The 27,599-nt window shown below is 53.8% G+C and overlaps 1 protein-coding gene across 8 annotated transcripts in view; it reads right to left on the bottom strand.

The window, feature by feature from the left end:
* The window catches only part of PHLDB3 (pleckstrin homology like domain family B member 3), a 167,894-nt gene that overhangs the window by 136,192 nt on the left and 4,103 nt on the right, over positions 1-27,599 (bottom strand). Inside the window, exon 1 of one of the 8 annotated variants that reach the window (XM_086929802.1) lies at positions 25,752-25,773. The exons of the other annotated variants lie outside the window; for them this stretch is intronic. The gene's annotated coding sequence lies outside the window, so the exon portion shown is untranslated. Of the gene's footprint in view, positions 1-25,751; positions 25,774-27,599 lie in introns of those variants that run through there. 8 annotated transcript variants of the gene reach the window in all.

The following is a 27,599-nucleotide window of genomic DNA, read 5'->3' as shown; positions in this document are numbered from 1 at the left end:
GTAGCAGTGACAGCTCAGGTCACCACAGGTAGCCGATACACACAGACAGACACACAGGAGCAGCAGTGACAGCTCAGGTCACCACAGGCAGACGAGACACACAAACACACAGACACACACAGGAGCAGCAGTGACAGCTCAGGTCACCACAGGGAGCAGCAGGCAGCCGAGACACACAGACACACACACAGGAGCAGCAGTGACAGCTCAGGTCACCACAGGGAGCAGCAGGCAGCCGAGACACACAGACACACACACAGGAGCAGCAGTGACAGCTCAGGTCACAACAGGCAGCCGAGACACACAAACACACACACAGGAGCAGCAGTGACAGCTCAGGTCACCACAGGCAGCCGAGACACACAAACACACACACAGGAGCAGCAGTGACAGCTCAGGTCACCACAGGCAGACGAGACACACAAACACACAGACACACACAGGAGCAGCAGTGACAGCTCAGGTCACCACAGGTAGCAGCAGGCAGCCGAGACACACAGACACACACACAGGAGCAGCAGTGACAGCTCAGGTCACCACAGGCAGCCGAGACACACAAACACACACACAGGAGCAGCAGTGACAGCTCGGGTCACCACAGGCAGCCGAGACACACAAACACACACACAGGAGCAGCAGTGACAGCTCAGGTCACCACAGGCAGCAGCAGGCAGCCGAGATACACAAACACACAGACACACACACACAGGAGCAGCAGTGACAGCTCGGGTCACCACAGGTAGCCGATGCACACAAACACACACAGGAGCAGCAGTGACAGCTCAGGTCACCACAGGGAGCAGCAGGCAGCCGAGACACACAGGAGCAGCAGTGACAGCTCAGGTCACCACAGGCAGCCGAGACACACAAACACACACACAGGAGCAGCAGTGACAGCTCAGGTCACCACAGGCAGCCGAGACACACAGACAGACACACAGGAGCAGCAGTGACAGCTCAGGTCACCACAGGTAGCAGCAGGCAGCCGAGACACACAGACACACACACAGGAGCAGCAGTGACAGCTCGGGTCACCACAGGTAGCCGAGACACACAAACACACACACACAGTAGTAGCAGTGACAGCTCGGGTCACCACAGGTAGCCGATACACACAAACACACACAGGAGCAGCAGTGACAGCTCAGGTCACCACAGGGAGCAGCAGGCAGCCGAGACACACAGACACACACACAGGAGCAGCAGTGACAGCTCAGGTCACCACAGGGAGCAGCAGGCAGCCGAGACACACAGACACACACACAGGAGCAGCAGTGACAGCTCAGGTCACAACAGGCAGAGAAGACACACAAACACACACACAGGAGCAGCAGTGACAGCTCAGGTCACCACAGGTAGCCGAGACACACAAACACACACACAGTAGTAGCAGTGACAGCTCGGGTCACCACAGGCAGCCGAGGCACACAAACACACACACAGGAGCAGCAGTGATAGCACGGGTCACCACAGGTAGCCGAGACACACAAACACACACACAGTAGTAGCAGTGACAGCTCGGGTCACCACAGGTAGCCGAGACACACAAACAAACACACAGGAGCAGCAGTGACAGCTCGGGTCACCACAGGCAGACGAGACACACAAACACACACACAGGAGCAGCAGTGACAGCTCGGGTCACCAGAGGCAGACGAGACACACAAACACACACACAGGAGCAGCAGTGACAGCTCGGGTCACCACAGGCAGACGAGACACACAAACACACACACAGGAGCAGCAGTGACAGCTCAGGTCACCACAGGCAGCCGAGACACACAGACACACACACAGGAGCAGCAGTGACAGCTCGGGTCACCACAGGGAGCAGCAGGCAGCCGAGACACACAGACACACACACAGGAGCAGCAGTGACAGCTCAGGTCACCACAGGCAGACGAGACACACAAACACACAGACACACACAGGAGCAGCAGTGACAGCTCAGGTCACCACAGGTAGCAGCAGGCAGCTGAGACACACAGACACACACACAGGAGCAGCAGTGACAGCTCTGGTCACCACAGGCAGCCGAGACACACAAACACACACACAGGAGCAACAGTGACATCTCGGGTCACCACAGGTAGCCGAGACACACAAACACACACAGAGGAGCAGCAGTGACAGCTCGGGTCACCACAGGGAGCAGCAGGCAGCCGAGACACACAAACACACACACAGGAGCAGCAGTGACAGCTCGGGTCACCACAGGCAGACGAGACACACAAACACACAGACACACACAGGAGCAGCAGTGACAGCTCAGGTCACCAAAGGCAGCCGAGACACACAAACACACAGACACACACACAGGAGCAGTAGTGACAGCTCAGGTCACCACAGGCAGCCGAGACACACAGACACACACACAGGAGCAGCAGTGACAGCTCAGGTCACCACAGGCAGCCGAGACACACAGACACACACACAGGAGCAGCAGTGACAGCTCGGGTCACCACAGGGAGCAGCAGGCAGCAGAGACACACAAACACACACACAGGAGCAGCAGTGACAGCTCGGGTCACCACAGGCAGACGAGACACACAAACACACACACAGGAGCAGCAGTGACAGCTCAGGTCACCACAGGCAGCCGAGACACACAGACACACACACAGGAGCAGCAGTGACAGCTCGGGTCACCACAGGTAGCCGAGACACACAAACACACACACAGGAGCAGCAGTGACAGCTCAGGTCACCACAGGCAGCCAAGACACACAGACACACACACAGGAGCAGCAGTGACAGCTCAGGTCACCACAGGCAGCCGAGACACACAGACACACACACAGGAGCAGCAGTGACAGCTCAGGTCACCACAGGCAGCAGCAGGCAGCCGAGACACACAGACACACACACAGGAGCAGCAGTGACAGCTCAGGTCACCACAGGTAGCAGCAGGCAGCCGAGACACACAGACAGACACACAGGAGCAGCAGTGACAGCTCAGGTCACCACAGGTAGCAGCAGGCAGCCGAGACACACAGACACACACACAGGAGCAGCAGTGACAGCTCGGGTCACCACAGGTAGCCGAGACACACAAACACACACACAGGAGCAGCAGTGACAGCTCAGGTCACCACAGGCAGCCGAGACACACAGACACACACACAGGAGCAGCAGTGACAGCTCAGGTCACCACAGGCAGCCGAGACACACAGACACACACACAGGAGCAGCAGTGACAGCTCAGGTCACCACAGGTAGCAGCAGGCAGCCGAGACACACAGACACACACACAGGAGCAGCAGTGACAGCTCGGGTCATCACAGGCAGACGAGACACACAAACACACAGACACACACAGGAGCAGCAGTGACAGCTCAGGTCACCACAGGTAGCAGCATGCAGCCGAGACACACAGACACACACACAGGAGCAGCAGTGACAGCTCAGGTCACCACAGGCAGACGAGACACACAAACACACAGACACACACAGGAGCAGCAGTGACAGCTCAGGTCACCACAGGTAGCAGCAGGCAGCCGAGACACACAGACACACACACAGGAGCAGCAGTGACAGCTCAGGTCACCACAGGTAGCAGCAGGCAGCCGAGACACACAGACACACACACAGGAGCAGCAGTGACAGCTCAGGTCACCACAGGCAGCCGAGACACACAAACACACACACAGGAGCAGCAGTGACAGCTCAGGTCGCCGCAGGCAGCCGAGACACACAAACACACACACAGGAGCAGCAGTGACAGCTCAGGTCGCCGCAGGCAGCCGAGACACACAAACACACACACAGGAGCAGCAGTGACAGCTCGGGTCACCACAGGGAGCAGCAGGCAGCCGAGACACACAAACACACACACAGGAGCAGCAGTGACAGCTCGGGTCACCACAGGCAGACGAGACACACAAACACACACACAGGAGCAACAGTGACAGCTCGGGTCACCACAGGCAGCCGAGACACACAGACACACACACAGGAGCAGCAGTGACAGCTCGGGTCACCACAGGTAGCCGAGACACACAAACACACACACAGGAGCAGCAGTGACAGCTCAGGTCACCACAGGCAGCCGAGACACACAGACACACACACACAGGAGCAGCAGTGACAGCTCAGGTCACCACAGGCAGCCGAGACACACAGACACACACACAGGAGCAGCAGTGACAGCTCAGGTCACCACAGGTAGCAGCAGGCAGCCGAGACACACAGACACACACACAGGAGCAGCAGTGACAGCTCAGGTCACCACAGGTAGCAGCAGGCAGCCGAGACACACAGACAGACACACAGGAGCAGCAGTGACAGCTCAGGTCACCACAGGCAGCCGATACACACAGACACACACAGGGGCAGCAGTGACAGCTCAGGTCACCACAGGCAGCCGAGACACACAAACACACACAGGAGCAGCAGTGAGAGCTCGGGTCACCACAGGCAGCCGAGACACACAAACACACAGACACACACAGGAGCAGCAGTGAGAGCTCGGGTCACCACAGGCAGCCGAGACACACAAACACACAGACACACACAGGAGCAGCAGTGACAGCTCAGGTCACCACAGGCAGCCGATACACACAAACACACTTCTTTGTGGCCCTGTAGCTGACACCCCTCGTCTGCTTTGACTGGACACACCCACCCAGAGTCTGGTTTTCTAGCGCCTCGGTTTCTGTTCCGACCCACTCAGAGCTTTCAGTTTGTTGGTTTTGACCTTTGAGCAACGCGTGGCCACGAGGCGTGTCCACAATATAAATGACTCACAAGAAGGTGTTTCTTTCAGCCCAGCGGGTGGCCGCCACTGTGTGCTGCTTTCCAAACTCCAGGCGCTCAACAACATACAGCGTTTACAGCTCTCTGCAGTTTAATCTGCAGTTACGGGGATCACCGCGCCCTGTTTGCACCCACTGGCACTGCGACGCGATGCACACCTCGAGTGCGAGTCCGCGCCGTAAAGTACTCCCAGTGTCCCATCCACTCACCTCCAAAACAAACAAATCAATGCAGAGGTGACAGAGGTTAGCGAGGGTGGGAGGGCCCCCCCGCCTCCCCCGCCTCCCCCGCCTCGACACCTGCAACCAGAGCTGAGGGGGCTTTGTTTCAAAATCAAAGCATTGTTAGGGGTGGGGTAAAAGACACTTCTCAGCCTAGCAGCTGCTGTAGTGTCACCCTACACCGCTGAAACAGAATACCTGGGAGGTGCAGGTGACGGGGGCGCCCCCTCTAGCGCTACTGGCACCCCCCACCCCCACGTGATTCCCTCACTGCCACTCTCCAACAGCGCACCTCATCCCTCCATAGCGCCTCTCTGGGATACTTTCCATTTTTTATAGCGCTATTCATAGTTCACTCACCCAGTTAAGTGACCTGTAAGGCACAATTTCTTTGCAGCAGGCACATTAACCCTCTGCACTACCTTTTGATGAGCTAAAACTGCCACTAGACACAATTCCATTCTCTCATTCGTAGGAACACCAATCGCCAGAGTTATCTTGACATTTTTATTGTTGCCTGAAGACTGATGGACGCTCAAGTAAGCTCATGGGCTTGTTATTTGTAAACACAGCGCGCTGTAGGAACCGGCAGTGTCTGGTTGGCTGAAGGGAGCCCCAGCCAGGCAGAACCTCCTGCTAGCATCGAGGGCAGCTGGTTGCACGTGCGTGCTGTACACCCCGTGCTCATGGTTGGGAAGCTTGACATGGGGCAGTCAGGCTTATCTCAGAGGCAATGTGGAAGCAAAGGCCCCGCAGCCACTCGCAGACTGGAGCGTCACAAACGAGACTGGAGCGTCACAAACGAGACTTCGGACAGGATGAATCTAAATAACGCTTATGTTCAATCATTATATCATGAACATCTTATACTTTAGGGCATAAACCACACTCAGAAATATTACCTGCAGTACTAGGCCCACTCGCTTAGTTATGAAATCAATAGTATGCACACAGTGGACAATTCAGAAACAGCCCTCCCCACTCCTCCCCCCCCCCCCCCCCCCCACCATTGAGAGTGAGCATCCTAATGTGGTGCATGAATTAAAAAATATGTATATAGACGACAACAGAATATTTTTTAGCTGCACAGTGAGCCCAAAAACCCAATGTCAGAATGTATTGTACTTTTGACAGCAATCAATGTATGAAGCGGCACCGCGGCCAGTGTTGTGAATCACAGGCCATCCGCACACGATCACTTCCACTCACACACTACACACCTCTGAGCGATGCAGCAGGTATCAGCCAATCCCTACAGCACACTCTTTCGCACACATACATACTCAGCATCCTAATGTGGTGCCACTGGAACCCAGAAGGTCAATCGTTCGCCCTCTGCAGACTCCGTTGCTCTAGCCTCCCTCCACCCTCCAGTTCACTCCTATTGACCTATACCTCCGGATGGAAGACAACCACCCCTGCCTACCGGATACTGGGCCACACTCGGCCGAAGCCACACTTAGTCGGGGTCTTCGGGAAGCAGGTGGGAATATGTAACAGTTTTAACTAGGAGGTAGACGTAAATATGGGGGAGTTTAGCAGCCACTAGCGAAGTTCACCCAAAGGTCTCTTAACACAAAGGAGTCACGCTGTCACTTGATCTGTTGTTGAACTGCCTCAGAAGCGATTCTTCACCAAGCCAATATCTCTCGCTATCACCTGGCGCCAACACGTCTTCGGGAGGGGCCAGGTGTGGTGAGGGCAGTTAGTCCGCCAAGATAAGTGTCTACAAGGGAACAATGGACGAAAGGTTGAGTAGCACAGGGGAGCCTCTCAATGGGATGAGGTGCCTGATCAGTGCACGATGATCCGGGACACGCCCAGGCATTCTGGGCACAGGACTTAGTGTGCGCTGGTATGAGTCGCACCAAGAACTTCAGATTTCAAACAGGATGAGTTGCAAATTCTGTGCCTTCCCAACCAAAATCAGTGCAAGGTGCAGTTGCACGGTTCGCACCACCCTAGAGCCAGCTCTGTGTGCAAGAGTGGTGTAGGCCTAGTATTCCTGTACTGGGCCCCGTTATCACTCTGCCGACGCACCCCAATCCTGGGCTGCACCCGTCACTGGGTCCTGTTACCACTCTGCCAGTGCATCTCAAACCCATGGTGCTGCATCTGTCACTAGGCCCTGTCACCACTCTGCGGATGCACCTAGATATACAAGGGTGCTGCACCTGTCACTTGACCCGTCACCACTCCGCCAATGCACCTCAATACAGGGCTGCTGCACCCGTCACTGGGCTCAGTCACCACTCCACTGATGCACCTCAATCCCCACCACTGGGCCCATCACCATTCTGCTGATGTAGCTCAATCCAGAGGTTCTGTGCCCGTCTCTGAGCCCTCTCACCCCTACTTCGATGCACCTCAATCCAGACTGCTGTGCCTGTCACTGAGCCCTCTCACCCCTCCTCCGATGCACGTCAATCCAGAGGTGCTGTGCCCGTCACTGAACCCTCTCACCACTCCCCCAACTTCATTTGAAATGCAGGGCCGCGCTCACTGCTCTACCAGAGCACCTCAATATTTTATTCATTGTTTGCTGTGCACCCACTTCCCAGTTCCTAAACCTTCCCGTTTCTTCATATCAGTCACCCCTATGGTAGGCCCAAGGGCAGGGTGCACTGTAAACAGAAGGTAGGACAAGCCCTGATGTGTGTGGAATGTCCCAATAGTGAGTTACAGCTATTTTCGTTTTTCACTATTGCAAGGCTACCTGTTCTCCATAGGCCAGAATGGGCTGTTAGAGTCATTACATTTTATAATCCTAACTGTCTCAGAGAACATGGTAGAAAATCGAGTTTAGTATGCCTGAACTCAGAATAATAAAATACATCTTTTAGTGAAGTTTATTTTAATATTGTGTTTACAAATACCACTTTTAGAAAGTAGGTATTTGCTTGTATAACCATTCAAACCTGCCTCTGCTAGTTTGTGTAATTCCTATGTCTGGTTTTGTGAGTGACAGGGCTCGGGAATTCCAGGAGACAGGCTGAGTCACACCCAGTGGTGAATAGAGAGATCTGCATCTAGATGGGAGGGAGGAGTTGCACCTGAACCTTGAATAGGGCTGTGCCTGCCTTCCACAATGCTGGCTCCACCCTCTGCGGGGCGTCTGATGTTTCTGCCCTGCATTGTGAAAGGAAAGGACAAGTCTGGTAAACAGAGTGCTTCAGAACTGGTTTGCACTGGGTAAAGGCCCCTCTCCCCTCCCTCAGAGAACAAAGGATTTTGGGGTATAAATATTGGGACCCTGATCCCATGAAATTAGATCACTTTGGCCTACAAGAAGAAACCTTTACTGAGGAAAGGAACCTGAAGAAACTGAGGAGAGACTATTCCCAAGCTGAAGTGCTGCTAGGGGGATTGGCCTGCAGAGGTTGCCTTACTGCCAAAGGAAGCTGAAAGGAACTTTGTGTATTTTGCTTTCAACTTGTGAAGGATCTCCAAGGGCATGGAAAAGATCTTGCCACCTGCTGAAGTCTCAGGGACAACAGACCCCCCCCCCCAGCTCCCCAGAGGTCTTTGGAAGTGCCTGCTGCTGTTTTGGGCCTTCTGAGGAACCGTGTGTCGCAAGGAGCTAGAAGCGCGACTCAACGAGAATAAGCGTGTCGCTGTGCCTGCCGTCGCAACTTCGAAGGAGGGTGTCGCCGCTGGAAATGTCGCACTGCACCGCATCGGAGAGAAGAGTGCCGCAACGAAGAGGAAGCGTGTCGCCATCGCTGCTGCTGCCATCGCACCTCCGAAGAGGGAGGGTGTCACCGCTGCAGTTGTCGCACTGCACTGCATCAGGAGAAGAATCTCACAACGAGGTCGGAGCGTGCCGCCGTCGCTGTGCCTGCCGTCGCAACTCCGAAGGAGGGTGTCGCCGCTGGAACTGTCCCATTGCACCGCATCGACCAAGAGCACCTTGCATCCCCCGAGAAGCGCGCTGCCATCGGTGTTGCTGCCGTCACATCTTGAATGTCGCCACTGTAGTTGTTGCATCGAGCGGAAGCTTCACGCATCGTGGCAGAAGAGCGTCGCCGCTGGAGCTGCTGCCGTCGCATCTTGGATGTCGCCGCTGTAGTCCACACATCGAACCGAGAACTTCTCACATCCCCGAGAAGTGTGCCGCATCTGGAAGATCTTCATGTCTTTATTTCTTTGCACCTGACTTTACCGCATTTCCCATCGCATCTAAGAACTGAACTAAGCTTAAATCTACCATCTTAAAGTAATCATAATGTGTATTTTTGTCGTTTATGGTCTCGTGGTAACTCTATATGAAGTCTACTTATTTTTTATATAAAACCTGTGTGGTGCCCATTTGCAGTGTTGTCACTGGGTTACTTTATGTGGTCACAACTGCTTAACTTACAACGCCTCTGAAGTAAGCCTTGACTGCTCGCGCCACGCAACCTAGAGTGTGAGCATGGGTTATTTTAGGAGTGTAATCCCCTTATCCTGACTAGAGGCGAGGGTCCCTATTTGTCACAAGTACCTACCTGTGCCAACTAGAGACCCCCAAACCTAACAATCCCCGTCTGCTCCATCTGAGCATCTCCACGCTGCCTACATCACCCCCTACCAGGCACCACTTAATGGCAACTAGCAGCTTGGTCAGGGCATCTCAACACTGCCTACATCACCCCTTACTGGCCACCCATTACCAGACAGATGCCGATTCTTCGGTGCATTACAACGCTGGCACACATCACCCCTTACTAGCCACTAACAGCTCTGTCAGTGCATTTCAACGCTGGCACACATCACCCCTTACTAGCCACTAACAGCTCGGTCAGTGCATTTCAACGCTGGCACACATCACCCCTTACTAGCCACTAACAGCTCTGTCAGTGCATTTCAACGCTGGCACACATCACCCCTTACTAGCCACTAACAGCTCTGTCAGTGCATTTCAACGCTGGCACACATCACCCCTTACTAGCCCCAACAGAGCTGTCAGGGCATTTCAACGCAGGCACACATCACCCCTTACTAGCCACTAACAGCTGTCAATGCATCTCAATGCTGGCCTACATCACCCCTTACTGGCAACTACCAGCTCCATTGGTGCATCTCAATGCTGGCCTACATCACCCCTTACTGGCAACTAACAGCTCCATCGGTGCATCTCAATGCTGGCCTACATCACCCCTTACTGGCAACTAACAGCTCCATCGGTGCATCTCAATGCTGGCCTACATCACCCCTTACCGGCCACTAGTTGCTCGCCGTTGATCTCACCCCTGAGCCACTACTACAGTAAGGAGGTCTCCATACCCCGGTGCTGGCGCACCTCAGTCACAACCTGTAGGCCGCCCTCACCCACATTACACACTGCTCCGCCAGTGCACCTCAACCCTGACCCCTGTCACAGTGTAAAGCTCAGTACAGGCACAGCACGGGCTCTGCTGGGACAACTCCCCCCACTGGAGCAAACCTCACTGCTCCGTCAGTGCACCTCAACCATGAGATGGATCACCCCCTTGTGGCTCCAGTACCGATACCCTCCCACGGGTGCTTGTGCACTGCGATCACGAGCAGAAGCCGAGCAGAAGCCGAAGCATGCACGAACACGGCAGTCAGCTCAGCGAGTGAATCTACACCATGAACAGCATCATCCCTACTGTGACCAGTGGCGGCTGGCAAGGAATGGCAGTGTTGAGTCGGGGGCAAAATATAACCACCTCCATCTCTCCTGCGTTGCTTCGCGGACGAGTCCCGGAAGCACCCAGGCTCACCTAAGCCAACCACAATACTGCAATGCAGCAATGTCATTGGTCTGAGCGCTGTATTTCTGTGCTCAGACGGGGAGCAGGAGCCTGGGCATGTTCTCCACCCAGGCGGTGTATTACAGCATGTTGGAGAACATGCTAAGTGGGTATGATTGTTTGGACGGCCAAAGACGATCGGTCAAAACGTCATGCGCACTTAAGTGCCCTCTACTCCTCCCCCTGTGGCACCAGCCCCGCCGGCCCTACCCCAGCCACATAGTTCCGAAAACTAAAACGAAAGCAACGATGTTATTAACCTTTTTTTCTTGCTCTGAGAGTAGTGGGGCGACGCTTCTCTGCCTTAGCGAAGGAGTTGCCTTACTGTGACATTACGGAGCAACACACTGCTCCACCAGTGCACCTCAACCACAACCTGGTTATAGCACACCACCTTGAGACCCTCCAGGGTGGCATTCAGCGCTTTATAAATCCTTTATCGATACATCCTACAATGCTGATACCCAGACACCTGTACGTGTGGATATATTTGGAGGTTCTAAAGATAACGAGCCTTGGCATGGATTTCCTGGCCTTCTAGGCGCGTTGTCTCCGCTGTAGGTAATGTCCTGGTACCTGAACTCTATAGCTTGGTTTCACACCTCCCTCACTCCGCGAGATCCCCTGAAAACCCCACTAGATCCCCAACAGATTCCCCTAAGGGTTCACCATCAGCTGAACCCATACTTTCAGAAGGAACCCTAAGCCAGTTGAAGTTTATTTTAAGTGCTCAGTCAATTAAAACCTTAGCCCCAACTGCCTACACAAAACCTTGAAATGGGAAACAGCAGGGTAGCGTTCAAGGTAATGGTGGTGATAAAAGCATGGTGCAAAATGTTAATACGTTTCAGTGTCTAATGTGTCCTATTTGTCCATAAAACAGAAAACAGCTTCAGCCCCAGGCTACCTCGAGTTAGGTGATAACGGCATCCCCACCCTACACACAGACCTCCAGAAGTACCCCAGGTTTATTCATCCCTTGGCCACGCCCCCCAACAAATCCCTTCTCCCCAACGACTTTACTACTAGCCCCTACTGTCAATCATTTGCCCATACGCCGGCTGCTTGGCCTCTTTCTGGGATCAGGTCAGAAGCAGTGAAACTGTTTGTGGGGGGAGGGGGCTTTTAATGGTGAACCAATGAGAATGAAAAACAGGAGTCTGGTGGGGAGGCACGTGACGTCAAGGACTTGGGAGTGCAACAACTGACAACAATTCGGAGCCTGGTGTTGAAATCTGGAGCGCTCGCTGGGCTGAGTTTATGATGTGGGAGCGGTCGCACCTGCCCTACTCAGGTGTCGGCTGTTACCCCTGGGGGGTAGAGGGGGGCGAGATCTAATCTGCCCGAGAGTCGGTGGTGGAGAGGGAGGGGTGCCTCCAAGAACAAAGAACAGTCTTTTTTTTTTCTTCGGAAAGATGGAAAACTAGGCACAGATTTACCAACAAGCCCCCCAACCGAAGGAGGCACGAGGACTTGCTGTGACGGGGGGGGGGGTGGGGCAACATAAATGCGCCTTATTTACCAATACATGGTGCATTCCTGATCTCTGCCTGTGCTTGCGCACTAACTGCTGCCCAGCACACCGCAGGCTGGCACCATGATGCAAGGGTGCATGCGTTGCAGGCGGGATTCTCTCTGTGCAGGAAGGGGCAACTCCCTGCGCAAAAACAATCCTCAAGGGCTTTTTTTCCAGTTTCTAGGTGTGCTGCAGAACGCAGCCTGCATAGAAAAGGGACAAAAGACGCAGCATTCCGACGCATTTCCATGTCTACCAGGATATGTAAATATGTAAATCTCGGAAGGCTTCAGAAACCATGGGGGAGATGCATAGGAAAACACGCTCCACCCATGGAACGCCTCCTAGAGGCAGAGAAACGCAAGGCAGCCACTTCCGCAGGCTTGCATTACTCTAAATGTACCAAGCCACGCAGAGCCATAAAAGTGGCCGTGCATGTCTTGGTAAATCGAATTATAGGTTTTGTGTCAACCTGCGTCCCTTACGTGTCGCAAAACCCTTGAGCAATATGCCACAGATTTTTAGATTATACTTTTGAAGTTTATTTACAGTCGTTTCTGGTCATAAGTGATTTTTGCATTTGCTGCAGGTGGAAAGTTATCCTCGCTGCGTGGTTCGCTGGCGTGCAATGATGGCAGAAGGCCAGGCTGAATCTTGGGAAAGTACTAAAATGTTTTGTCATTCATACTTCTTGTGGGGAACTTGAAATGGAGGTAATTTATGGCTAATACAAGTAGGTGTGTGCACATTTCTCTCCCTGCGCTGGCACACTGAGCGCAGCCTGGCACCGACGGCGGCACCTCTGCGCCGCAAGGGTGCCTGCGTTACAGGCAGGATTGTTTTCATGCAAGGGACACCTTCCTGCACAAAAACAATCTTTGGAGTCTATTTCCCTTTTCCACATGTGCTGCAGAATGAAGAAAGAGGAAATAAGTTGAAATATATCTCCCCACTACGCCACACCTGGGAAGGCCTTTTGATGCATTGCCAGGTTCACTAGTCTTAGCAATTTTGGAAATGTGCCAAGTCCCTGGGTGGATGCGTGGGAACACCCCCGCTCCACCTATGGAACGCCTTCCCAGGGTAGAGGAACCCACGGAAGCGGTTTGCGCCGCCTTACATTACTCCCGATTCACTAAATGTAAATGTAAATGTGGGATACTTGTATAGCGCACAGTTACTCTACCCGAGTGTCCCGGCGCTGTAGACCGCTGGGGAACCCGTCCTGGTTTTCCCTGTGAGATGGTCCCTTTTGGGTATCTCCAGGGTGAAACCAGGCATCCCTGGCGTCTGTGGGGGCCGTTGTAGAGATGAGGCAAGCTAATGCCCAGAGTTGCCGAGTGTGCTCCCAGGTCGGAGTGGGCACCGATGCGAGAATTATCAGTCCGCTGATCCTGGTCCAAGACCCTGCCGCGTCGGGAATCGAACCCTGGTCCCGGGCCGTTCTCTGCACTCGGGTCTGCCGCCTCTAACCAGTGAGCCACACCTCTCCACACCTCTCCACTAAGCCACGCAGAGCCGACAAAGGGACTCCACATGGCTTAGTAAAGCTCACTGAAGCCGCTGCGTTGCCATGCGCCCCTTCATGACTCAGAGGCAATGCACAGGCTCTGTAAACCCGGGCTCAGGGATGTTATCCCAAGCACATCGCTGTCGACTGACCAGGGTATCCAGACCCAGATGTATCAGATGTTCGTGCAACGCAGCAGGACATCTTACTGCGCTGCACGAAAAGGCAGGAATGCACCTTATTTAACAATATATGGCACATTCATGTCCTCTCCTTGTGCTGCTGCATAATGTGCTGCCTTGCGCCAATCCAGGCACCCTCACGCCATGGTGAAAGGGTGCCTCCGTGGTAGGCAGTTGTGTTTTTGTGCAGGAAGCCACACCTTCCTGCACAGAAGCAATCCTCTGGCATTGCTTCCTCTTTCTATCTGTGCGCAGAATACGTAGAAAGTGGAAGAAAACAAGGAGAAATGTACATATTTCTTCTCATTACGCCTCCTCTGGGAGGGTGCAGCATTTTGATGCAGCCCAGGTCCACCACGAATGGGAAATCTCGGAATGCACCAAAATCCGTGGGTAAATGCTTGTGAAGACCCAGGCTCCACCCGTGGAACGCCTTCTTGGAGCACAGTAACGCGAGGCTGCGATTTGTGCTGCGTTGCGTTACTCCAGAGTTACCAAGCCATGCAGGGCCACGCAAGGTGGCCTTGCGTTGCTTGGTAAATCTGATTCAGTGTTGAGTTGAGTTGCCCGTGCACCCCCCTTCGGGCGCAAGGGTAATGCCACACCATGATGAATATACCCTTGGGCTACAGAAGATAACCCGGATGTGAATGGGTCGGGGTATCAGGCGGGCTGTTTGTTGCGGTGCAGGAGAGAGAACAAAGGGGGTTGTCGGCATCACCACATGGCCAAGATCACACCTTGCATGTGTGTGGCTGGTGTCCCAACCACTCAGTCCTGTGTATTTGCCTTGTTGATGGTAGGGGGCAGGGGGTAGTAGGGGTGTGGTGCCTGGCATTTTGTCTATATAGTGCTTCATGTTTCCGAAGAGGTGCCAAAGCGCTTTCTGTGGATGATAAACGCGTTATTCCACAAACCAGCACTTACTGGGATGAACACAGGCTTCTTTCCTTCACCTTAGTTGTTTAAAATGACCCTACTGGGACACCAGAGACTTGTGCGCACCCAGCCCAGTCTCATGCGCACGACTGTGGACAGAGCACAGAGTTTCTAATCTTAACTGTGGGCACGGACAGCCTGTCCCCATGTAAGTGGCCACCTATGGAAATGTTTCTTCAGAGGACTCCCTGAAGATGTGGCATGGATCCGGCCCTCCTGGATCTGTGGACCTGTGCTGGCTCCCCTGACCAAGGTACAGGCAGCATGTAAATGTAAATGTTTTTGTATAGTGCACAGCTACCCGCAGTGGTTTTCCCGGCGCTTGTACGAATACCGCAAGGGAACCCTTCCTGGCTTTCCCTGTGAAGTGTCCACTCCTGGGCACCCCCATGGTGCAGACCAGGCATCCCTCGCGTTGTGGGGGCCGTTGTGGAGATTAAGCAAACTATTGCCCAGAGTTGCAGCGTGGGACCCATGATCAAAATAGGCCCTGAGGCGAGAATACCCGGTCAGGGGAATTAATGAGCCCGAGACCCACTGGGGCAGGAATCGAACCCTGGTCCCGGGCCAGAGCTCTGCATCGAGGTCTGCCTGCTCTAACCAGGGAGCCACACTTCTCCACAAGCGGCAAACAGGTTAAAAACGCACAGTGACAGTCATTCAGTCAAAATGCTTTATTTCGGCTTTACAGCCATAAAAGCACAATAACATTTTCTAGCAGCTGCTTCGGCCCTCGGGTCTTACAGACCTGCGGGACACCCCCTGCCCTGGCCCTTGTGGCTCCAGGGCCAGCGGGGGTATTGGATGTTGCGTTTCTTCTTCATCCTTTGGCGGGGGGAGGGGTGTTGCTTCCCTGTCTTGGGGGGGGGGGGGGTGCTTCCGTACGCTGGGCCGTCTCCACGCGAGCAATGCAGATGCTCCGCCACCCTGCCCATTCCCAGTTGGCTACGCTGCCACTTACATTCACTACGGTCTTATTAGCACCGGTGGCTCTCTGCTGTGCTTTTCCAGCCTCTCTCTTTCCCAGTTATGCCGCAGGCTCCGCCTTATTCTCTTTTAGGGTCTCCTTTCATCCTTTTGGCAGCGTTTCCTCAGTGGCAGCTCGTCTTTTTTGGGGCGGCCGGGCTGGGGTGTTCTCCGCCGAGTGCAGGGGGACCTCACCACTGGGCTGCCTGGGATAGGCAGATAGTGCTTTCATTTCGCTCCCCCGGTATGGCTACTTTCCCACCAAGCACTGGCAACAGCATTAGGTTTCGCATTGGACAACTGAGCTATTTGGCAACCATGTTGGTGGGTAGCTTGTTTAAGGAATGAATGAATGAAGGCGCAGAGAGCTCTAGTGAACAGAACAGACAGGGCCGAGGAGTTTAGCAGGGGTAGGCCTGGGCAAACAGGAATGTTTTAAGCGCTTTACGGAAGTGTGAGAAGATGGGGATAGAACGCATAGAGAGAGGAAGGGAGTTCCAAAACCGGGGCGCAAGGACAGAGAATCTAGTTCCACCAGTGCGAGTTTTACGGAAACGGGGAACAGTGAGGAGGGCAGAGGAAGATGATCGGAGGGTGCAAGTACTGGGAGATCTCTTGAGGACTGATATATGGTACATATAAGGTGGAACTAACATCCGTATCTTGCAGGATAGAATGTGTACAACTAGCGAGGACTGGATGATAAGGAGCGGAAATACAGTGGCATGGCGCCAGAAGTAGAAGGAGCACACCAGATGAAGGAGCCCATTTTAATGAATGGGAAGAAATGTTGTGACACTGTTCTTTATTTTTCAGATTACAAGTAAAGTCATCTTCAGAAGGTCAACGTAGCAGAATGGGTGGACACTAGTGGGCCGGAGACCGGTATACGGGAAGGACCTGTATTTTGGGGTGGACATGGAAGGGAGAATGTATGCACACAAAAAGGGAGAAGGAACAAGTTGGTGTGTGGTCTATAGAATCTGTCACTTGCAAGTGCGACAACTAATGTTCACCTTTTCCCTCCAAAGCCCCTTCTCACTCTCACTCGCGGAGTTTCTCCGAATCGATCAAAATTTTCGTTCCGCTTGTCGCACCACTGGGATGTAAGTATGGAGGGTTCTGGGACACGCACCTGTTGATTCTCACAAAGGTCAGGTTCTTTCTCCATGTGTGTGCTGTGGCTGATCCTAATTTTTATTCCCAGATTCCGTGCGACCGTTTTGAAGCGAGAATGGACAGCCAAGGATCCCCTCCCCTCTTTCAAGAAAATACCCAGGTGGAGGACTCGGTGCCGGGCACCTCCCAAGACGCAGTGTGGGCTGACTTTTTGAAACTGGCAAAGCTCAAGGGCCTTGCCTGGGCACAGAACTTGTTGAACACGCCAGAGCCAGAGCCAGAGGATTCTGGTTTCCCGGCGGAATCCCCTTCGCCCGATACCCTGAACAATACCGATGCCGCGCCATCCAGGCCCAAGCGGATCAGAAAGCCCACTGTTAGGGATTTCCCTTTGGAATCTTTGCCGCTGACAAGAAGCAAATCGGTGGCGAACCCTCGTGACGTCCCGTCACTTGGGGCAAGTGCTACGCCACCGCCTCCGGTCCTCCTTAAGGACAATCAGGCGACCCAAGGTAATTTTGCAACCAAAGACGATCTGACCAAAGTATTGGACTCTTTGAACAATTTTATGGAACGCTTCCAAGGGGAGTTACCTGTTACTAGCTCTCCGCAAGCGGGGGGTAGTGGCGGGGTTAGCGGGAGTCCTGTTCTGGCAGCCTCCACAGTTTGGTCATCGGTGCAGGCTGCGAAGCAGGGTGAATCAGTACATGTTGCAACACCACCGGTGGCTCCCACAACCTCGAATGGGGCGCCTAGTGGGTCACCGCTGGTGAGCTCCCCCGCCGCTCCTTCCGCGGCCACTGTTATGGCTTCTATCTCTCCCTCTTCTTCCTCCAGCGCTCCCTCGGGGGTGCCTCCTGCCTCCAGCCCTTTGCCTGTTCCCGTGCCTACACCCGTCCCCGCGATCTCCACTGCACCGCTCCTCTCGGGGCGATGCTCTCTGGCTTGGCAGGTACCCCAAGCTGCCAAAGAGGGCATTTGGAGAAGGGAGTTCCTCGACATTTTTACCCTCCTCATGTTAGGTCAGGAAGGCATGGATGCTAGAAAGTTTGGGGTAAAGCAAGATGATAAAAAGGTTAAGTACCAGCCATGGCCTGAAAAGAGCATTGCTAATTGGCTAGAAGCTTTTTCCATCTTAGCGGCTGTCACCATGGAACGTTTTCCGGAACAGGGCCCAGGCTTGGTTCAATACTCCAGGATCATCCACAATGAGGCCTTTAAATGGGGTGGTAACGGATGGATCAACTATGATAGGGAGTTCCGTAGGAAAATGTCTCAGTGCCCAGAGATGAACTGGGATCAAAAGGAGGTGCAGCTCTGGATGGAGCGCATGGGAGCACGGGGCCAGCTTGCAGTCGGCTCAACTAACAGCGCTCCCAGTGGGCAGGCTTCCACGGGGGGGGGGGAATCTTCCTTTTTTCGGGGTGAGGGTAAACATTCCTTTCGAGGGGGCCGCAGAGGAGGTGGAGCCAGAGGTGGCTTCAAGCGTTCTCCCCCTGGCACCTGCCGCCTGTTCAACAATGGGTCTTGCTCCTGGGGGAAGACATGTACGTTTGTCCACGCCTGTAACACCTGTGGGGGGCCCCACCCCGCAACCTCAGCCTCTTGTCAATCCAAACAGAGCTCTCAGCCAGCTAGCAAGGGGGGACAGTAAGTTGGGGTCAGGCTGCAGGTCTCCGGGTTTGGCTTCTCCTTTCACGCTCTCTATACCTCCCCCATTGCATTTCAGCGAGCTTTCTGGGCGCCCTCCTTCTCCAGTCTCACCCCCTCCTCCACCAAGTTCACCCCGGCTAGCGCCACTGGGAGGGTCCCCTGTGATTCTTGACAACATCACTCCTTTGCTAAGGCGTTATCCCTTGGAGGCGGACAGCTGCTTGCTTTTATTTGGTTTCCACGAAGGTTTTAGGATCCCCTTCACAGGTGCTCTGGGATTCAGGGATGCTGATAACCTTAGATCTGCCAAGGAGAAACCAGATGTGGTGAGGGCTAAGGTTGATAAAGAGAGAGCGCTGAACAGGATAGGAGGTCCTTTCCTGCACCCACCTCTAGAGAATTTTGTTGTATCTACCTTGGGGGTCGTGCCCAAAAAGGAACCAGGTGCCTTTAGACTGATACACCATCTATCCTACCCTAAAGGGACTTCGGTCAACGACGGGCTAGATGTGGAAGCATGCTCTGTGTCTTATGCCACGCTGGATGTAGCATTGGATCTGGTCAGGAGAGCGGGCAGAGGGGCCTGGTTAGCCAAAGCTGACATCGAATCAGCTTTCAGGTTACTACCAGTCCATCCGAGCAGCTATCACCTGCTAGGTTTCAAGCTCGACGGCATGTTTTACTTTGACAAATGCATGCCTATGGGTTGTGCTGTGTCCTGTGCGTACTTCGAAGCTTTCAGTTGTTTCCTTCAATGGGCACTCCAAGACACATACGGTGTAGAAGGGGTGACTCATTACTTGGACGACTTTTTGTTTATCGGGAGTGACGGGACACAGCTGTGCTCACAGGCCCTGGCAGATTTTGTCCTCCTTACAGACCACCTGGGGGTCACCCTTGCCCCGGGTAAGACAGTGGGGCCGGCTCAAATCTGGACCTTTTTGGGTATAGAGATGGACACAATTGCAGGGGAGTCCAGATTACCTGAGGGGAAGGTGCGCGACCGGACTAGCAAGATTCATGCGCTGGTAGGGCTTGACAAAGCCTCCCTGGGCTGTATCCAGGGCACCCTAGGCCTGCTCAACTTTGCTGCTAGAATAATTCCAGCAGGTAGGGTATTTGCCAGGAGACTTGCTAGGACCACTGCTAACATTTCCAAAAAACACCACATGGTGAAACTGAGCAAAGGTATTCAGCTTGATTTGGCCATGTGGGCTGAGTTCCTGTGCAATGTCAATGGGACAGTGATTTGGAGGGCTCCCTGGGCGGGCAGCCCTGACCTTGCTCTGTTCACGGACTCCTCAGGCAGGCACGGTTTTGGGGCCATTTTAGACAGGGAATGGTGCAGATAAGTGGTCCAACGCCTGGATCAAGAAAAAGGTGACTTACAAGATCACAGTACTTGAGCTCTTCACCATCGTGGTGGCCTTCCACCTATGGCCTACCATCCTGTCCGCCAAAAGGGTTCTGCTGTGGGCAGATAACTTAGCAGTGGTTCAGGCCATCAACTCCCACTCTGCTTCTTGCCCCCTGGTTCTTTGTCTGCTGCGCGAGCTGGTGCGTGCTTGCCTTTTTAACAATGTTGAATGCAGGGCGCGTCACATTCAGGGCATCAAAAACATCGCTGCTGACGCTCTCTCTCGTTTTCAGTGGCAACGGTTCCGAGAAGCTTGGCCGAGAGCGAGAGAGGAAGCCACCCCTTTCCCTGCGCACCTCTGGTACCTGCTGAAGTGGTGAACAGGATGAGGGCCCTGGGGGAGATGTCCCTGGCGCAGAACACTATCAATAGATACAAGGCTTGTGTGAAAAAATTGTGTGCCACTGTCGGGCCTTGGGAAGTTACGGGGGATGCAGCAGAATTGAAAGTCCAGGCCTTCATCCTGTGGGCAAAAGACAACAATAAGAGCCACTTTTGGATCTCTGGCCACATAGCAGCCATCAGTCACAAGGCCAAGTTAATAGGACAGGTGGACCCTACCAGGGCATTTATCACCAGGGCAGAGTTAAAAGGATGGGCTAGAGGGGAACCCAAAGTCCCCGATAACAGATCGCCTATCGACTTTGCTACTCTCCAGAGAATGATCCTGTGCTTGCCTCAGATCACTTCGTCCGCTCACGAGTCTGGTTTGTTTGCATCTGCTTTTAATCTAGCCTTTTTCGGCGCTTTCAGGATCTCTGAACTGGTTGCTAAATCCAAGCATGACATGTCAGGTGTAGCACTGTCTCTGCAGGACGTGTTGGTTCTGGGAGACACGCTCAAGATTACCCTGCGCCAATCCAAGACTGATCAGAGGGGCAGGGGAATAGAACTCTGGTTACAAAGCCTTGGCTCGCCAAAATTTTGCCCTGTGAGCCTCCTGACGGCCTACCTTGCCATCCGTCCTCCCGGTATGGGATATCTCCTCTTGCATGCAGATGGCATGCCTTTGACTAAATTCCAAGTAGAACATGTCATGCACGCATGCATGCTTGTTTGCAGCAGGTGCCTCAACGGTGGGCAAAAAGTACAGCTCCCACTCTTTCCGCATAGGCGCAGCCCCAACTGTATCCTCTGAAGGGGTACAGGTAGAGGGCATCAAACAACTGGGGAGATGGTCATCTGACTGTTACAAAAGATACATCAGACCAGACAGTAGCAGGTAGTGCTCTGTGAGCACAAGAGATGTGTTCTGCGTTGTCCTGGGACTTGAAACAGTATCTGTGTAGATTGGGCACCCTGGGCCCTGTCCCATGTACAGTGTTTTGCTGTGTTTGTTTGCAGTGTGGTATTTTTACCAGTGCGATTATTGTGTGTTTAATAAATAAGTTACATACAACACTTCTCTTTATTTACCAGGAACAACGGTCTGGGTGCTGGGACACGAGGGGGTTTCCAAGTTGGCCAGGTGGGCAGAAAGCAGAAAATGGAATCATGGGTTTAGCAAAACTCCGTTTGTGTGGCGTGGAATCACTGGCTTGCAATGGAGCGGGGTGCTTAGTTTGCTAACACGAGAATTACAAGGGAACACCCACCCTCCAGACGTGCTCATCTTGCACGTGGGAGGGAACGACTTGCCTTTCCTGGGGAAAAGGTTTCTCCTAAGGGAAATGAAAGTGAACATTACCAAAATCAGCAATTTATTGGGTCCTTGTGATCTTTGGTGGTCTGAGATAACACCACGCCGGGTTTGGCTAGGTGCTCGCTCTGGGCAAGCGATAGAAGTGGCGCGAAGGAAAGTAAACTGCGCTATGCGTAAGTTCGCGGAGCTGATGGGCTTCGGATTTATTCGGCATGGGGAACTTCACGCCAAAGCCTCTGGTTGCCTTGACGAAGAAGGAGTCCACCTGTCCAAAATAGGCATGGATTTATTTTTGTTGAACATTCAGGAAGCGCTAATCTCTGCAGGCTGCGTTTAGGAGGTAGCTCTGGTTGGGGGCCCTGCCTGTGACGGTCGCCACATCCAGGGCTGTGGAGGAGTTACATGATGATCCTGAGGCGAAAGGTACTCAGGAGTACCCTATGCAGAAGCACAAAGGGTGCTGAGGCCCAATATCCCGGGAGATCCGTGCGGTGGACCCTGGGGGTGCGACGGCGCCCCGTTATCCTACGAGCGGTTGGTTACCTGGACAACCGGGGGTTGCTTGAACGCTCCGCCCCTCGTAGGGGGGGTGTGAGCTAGAGGGTGGACCATTGGTTCACCGGACAGGTGAAGGGCTATCCTCTGACCACACCGCTAAGCACCGTATGGCCAAGGCCGCAGGCTACTTGGCCTATCAGGTGGCAAGCTGCGAGGGGCGGCTTGCCTTTGGATCATCTGTAAGTTAACCCACCATGTGTTGGCAATGATATGCTAATAAACCTGCGACTACTTTTTCCCCAACAACAAGTTGTCTTGTCCACTTATTTATGAGGGTGATCATGACTTTTGGGGGATGATGTGCGGGCCGATATTGGCACCATTGTGTGCACAGGAAATCAAACCAGTCCAAATATGCTCTTGCGTCCTTTCCAATAAATCAAATATAATCTACGGAGAAACAGGGCTCATCTTCCTCACAATGACTGATGAACGGTGTGCACTGAGGGAGGAAATGACGTGTACGCGCGCAGGGGGCACCCCCGGCAGGCTGCAGGAGGGCTTCCGGGCCCAGGCTGCTCCTTCCTCTACGAGTTTGAGGATTTATCTCCGAAGCAATGAAGTGAGGTGAGGCGAAATGACCATGTGAGGACCCCAGATGGAGTCAGGGGGGGCACATACACGACCCCTTCTCCTCTCTTGTACCTCAACACTCTCCGCCCTCACCCCGCCTTCCGACACCCTCCCTTGCACGGTGGGGACTCGTGTGCAACTCGCCCACAGGCACACAGGGTATAAATAGCCGTGTGGCTGCAGCCGTGCTGTTTACTTCTTTCCTCTGGGAAATGTCTGCGGTCAGGGTTGGATTAGAGCGAGGGTTGGAAACGCAACGAGCCTGAATCTGAAAATAATGCTAAATACAAGTCAATAGTAGACAGGAAAATGAGGTTCCCACGGTCACACAGCGCATCAGTCGCGACCAAAAGCAAGCCATCTAAAACGCTAAAGGAGGAAATCCAGTCTGAAAAAGAAAGGGGAATAGAGAAACGAGAAAAGTGAGGGTAAAAGGAAACAACAACGATAAGTGAAAACAGACGAAAAAGTAAAAATAAATAGCAATCAGAAAGTAACTAAGGAAAATGTGAAAACGAAGGGTACACATAGATAGGCATGAGAAACTGAGAGAAACGGGAAACCGCGAAAAGTGCATGAAGGAGTTCCGCAAATAGAGGTGCCCGAAGGCCACTTCAGGTGGGCCCCAGGGCGCGTCCCAGCTGCCAGTGCGCGCTGCCACCAGGGGAGGGTTCAGGCGGCGATGCTCACTGGCCGACCACAGTGCAGAGAGGGGCAGCGACCAGCCACTATGCAGGGCGGGATGCTGCCACTGGCCGCAATGGCTTCCACCGACATATCCTTATAACTCGCCACTGAATGTCATCCTTGTAATGCCATCCTCGGGCAGGTCACCCCGCTCTCCCCACAAAGAGACCCCCCAAAATAGGTCTTGCTTGGGGGGCCCCAAAGGGGATCGCACATGCCTGAATGGCGGCACAGGCAATATCCATTTTATTTAGCAGACACGCTGCGCATGCGTCGGTCACCGTCAGCACAAGATATGTGAGTTGTGTGTGTCACCTGGGAACAGAGCCCTGTCGTGTCAGTGCACGGTGCGTGTCAGTGCCCGGTGCGTGTCAGTGCACGGTCCTGTAGGGGCACGATGCGTGTAGGGGCACGGTGCCTGTCAGTGCACGGTGCCTGTCAGTGCACGGTGCCTGTCAGTGCATGGTCCACTGTGCGTGTCGGAGCCCTGTCCTGTCAGTGCCCGGTGCGTGTCAGTGCCCTGCCCTCCTGTCAGTGCCCGGTGCGTGTCAGTGTCCGGTGCGTGTCAGTGCCCGGTCCTGTAGGGGCACGGTGCGTGTCAGTGCCCGGGGCGTGTCAGTGCCCGGGGCGTGTCAGTGCCCGGTGCGTGTCAGTGCATGGTCCACGGTGCGTGTCGGAGCCCTGTCCTGTCAGTGCCCGGTGCGTGTCAGTGCCCGGTGCGTGTCAGTGCCCGGTGCGTGTCAGTGCACGGTCCTGTAGGGGCACGGTGCGTGTCAGTGCACGGTCCTGTAGGGGCACGGTGCGTGTCAGTGCACGGTCCTGTAGGGGCACGGTGCGCGTCAGTGCCCGGTGCGTGTCGGGGCATGGTCCACGGTGCGGGTCGGAGCCCTGTCAGGGCCCGGTGCGTGTCGGTGCCCGGTGCGTGTCAGTGCCCGGTGCGTGTCAGTGCATGGTGCGTGTCAGTGCCCTGTCAGCAGGGCACAGAGTTCTATTGTGTCAGCTGGGGGTCCCCTGGGCACAGTCTTTTGGCCTCATGGTGGGTTTTTTGGGCAGGATGCCCCTCTGTCTTGGAGGGCGGTACACTAGTACAACATTCTAAGCCTTAAGGGCTCTGTCCAGTCCCCTTGGCACATGCCCGTGGGCACAGAGTCCTGCGGTCTCCGAGAGTGGGAGCCCCGGGCACGGAGCCTTGTGCTGCCGGGGGTGGGGCCCTGGCACATAGTATGCAGTCTCAGGAGGCGAGTCCCCCTGGGAGAATGGGCTTCTCTGTCCATGTGTTCCTTTGATCTGAAAGGGGTGGGTGCCCCGGTCACAGAGCCCGGTGGGAACCCTTGCCTTATTATGTCGTCTCAGCAAGCGAGTCCCCGGTAGGAATGGGCATCTCTGGTGTCTGTGGGGGAGGTTACCCCCTGCCCATGAGGTCCTTTGATCTCTAGGGGGGGCACGTAGGCCCTCTTTAGGGTTTGGGGGTGGGGGGGCTTGAGACAGGGCTAGCACTTGGTGTAAAAGAACGCAGCCGTTATTCTTCTCTCGAGCACCCCCCACCCCGGCCCGAAGGACGCAGCTCGTGGCTGTGAGCCCATTCTTTCAGTGGCCTCGGAGCTGAGATAGTGTAGTCGCCTGTGGCCTTGGTTTCGGGCTGTGACTGTGAGTACGGGAAGCCAGCAGGGAAGGTTGCCGAGTACATGAATGTTGCTAACAGGGCTGCAGCCTGGCGTGTTTCAGCAGCTGTGCAGGGGCGGCCGCCAGCGTGCACTGATGCCTCAAGCGCTTTACCGGTCCCCCGTGTCGATCTCCGCACTAACAGGGCCCCTTGAGATTACAAACAAAAGGAAGAAGAGCTGGGAAGTGCTGAGAGGCCGATCGGGGAGCACGGGGCGTCACTCGAGAGGGACATTCGCCTCCTCCACCTGTCCTCAGGGCGCTCATCCCCACTATAGCGCCTAGAATCCTGCGGCGTCGCAGGGGGGCGATCCCAGCGCATCCCTCTACACTAGACTGCGGCCTCTCCTTCGCTGCAGGATGTGACGGCGCCTCTAACGTGTAAAAGAAGTGCCGCAGCGGCGTAGAATAATCATGAAAGTACCTTGAGTGAAGTGCACACTACAGATGCCTTTCTGAAACAAGAGAACACCTCCAAGACCCCTCCACCCACCCCAAAAAAAAGAGATTACAATAACAAGCTGCGCTGGAAAGGCTCCGCTAAACGGAACTTTGGGCTACTAGCGCTTCGAAGCCCCGCAGTCGTCATTCTTACCCGACGCGCTGTTGTTGCCAAGTTTCCGACATTTCGACACACAGCGCACCTGCCGCCCTCCCTGTGTGTTTGTGTTACGTGTTTTGTTGACATGTGCAAAGTCCACAGTGCGGGGTAAACTTTCAGAGCTCTCTGGATGCCCCATGACTGGGCACGCGCACCTCAGCGACGTGTACCTTTGTGTTCCCAGAAAACAGCAAGCACTGGCAAAGGCAAAGTACTCGGTTTAATGTGCCCACGCATGCATCACTGTAACCCTTTAAACTGAGACATGCAGGAGAGAGCCATCATTAAGTGAACAGACAGTTATATAGTTGTAAAGTAGTCCTTGATGTAGTTTAAAGCAGGCATTCCAGGGGGAGTGGAGGGATACACCTAAAGAGCCAATAGGGCTGAGCCAAACAAACATTTGATTGACAAAGGCTCGAGCCAATGGCTGAAAGAGGATGGTGAAAGACAGCTAATGTGAAAAGAGCGACCTAAAACTCCCAGCTATTATATATTGTTAGCAGTATGTCAGTTCGATAGCTGCAATGTCAAGCTAAAAGTTTAAAAAAAAGCACAACCTAAACAAGCATTTGTAAGCATTGAGACCCCCTCCGGGTTATATGAGCGCTCTATAAAACCTTATGACTTAATGCAATAGGTCTTGCATTTGCCAGACTTGGAGCTTTTGGGATGGTAAACATAAAAGCGGTACTGTGCTGAAAAATAAAGCGCGCCGCCCATGTTGCAAACATGAAAGTGGGCGCTGTGCTGATACAAAGCATGGCGCCCGGCTCTATAAAAGTTATGCGCACAGTGGCCCACATGAAAGCGGACGCCATGCTAGAACATGAAGCGCGGTGCCCTTGCAAAAAAAAAAAAGTTATACGCGTTGCAGTGCATGAAGTGGGCGCTGTGGTGAATGACTAGCAGGAAATGAAACAAGTAGTCCCTAAATGGAAACATAACCACCTACAGCGTAAGTAAACTGTAGTTGGCCGGTGCTCCTTGACATAAAACGGAAATTATGTTTCAGAAGCACCAACCAATAAGGAGCCAGGAAAAAAGAGCAACAAAGGAGTGAACCAAAGACAAGGAGCAGGCAGGATTACACTCCGTACCGTGATTAAAGCAGGTCTTCCAGACAGTGCATGCGCGCTGCCTAGGCTCGACCGTAAAACAGTGGCAAACTGCCAACACCTGCACAACTAGGGAGCTACTAGAATAAAAATAGAGAACTACATGTACCAGAATGCAAAGCACAGCATGGATCAGACCATCTCCCGAGATTCAGTTGGCATAACTTGATATCTGTATTTAAAAGAACCCCCTGGCATAACCAAAGCCTCCACCGTGGTCGATGTGGGGGTATGGTCGAGAGGATTGTGAGGATAAGGGCAAAAAAAAGTCACACCTAGCATCCAAAGCCTGGAACGACCTTCCCCTTCAACTTAGGGATGCCGCATCCCTCCGGGGATTCAGGAAAGGACTCAAAACATGGTTGACTGAATGCACAAAGCACCATGAAGCAGCTTGCAACTCCAGCGCCTTGAGACCCTCATAGGTGATTTGCTGCGCTTTATAAAATAACTAGCAGCCCGCCCCGACGTTGTCCGGGGGCAATGAGGCTTCCAGGTAGCAGGACCTCCCTTACCTCGCGTCAATTGCCCCGGACAACCTCGGGACGGGCTGTCCAACAGAAATATCTTCGGGTCTATTGAGGTTCTTTGTTTTGCTGAGGGATGCTTCTTAATGACAAACCATCCTAGAGGCTTTTTGCCAATCTCATTCCTTTCTTTTTAACCCTCACTCTGATCCTTGCCAGCCTGCTTCACGAACACATCCTAACTTCCCAACGAGCTT

This window comes from Lissotriton vulgaris, chromosome 7 (genome assembly GCF_964263255.1).
Source record: "Lissotriton vulgaris chromosome 7, aLisVul1.2, whole genome shotgun sequence".
NCBI lineage: Eukaryota > Metazoa > Chordata > Amphibia > Caudata > Salamandridae > Lissotriton > Lissotriton vulgaris.
The sequence above is the reverse complement of the archived record's forward strand: the minus strand, read 5'-3'. Positions and strand labels throughout refer to the sequence as shown.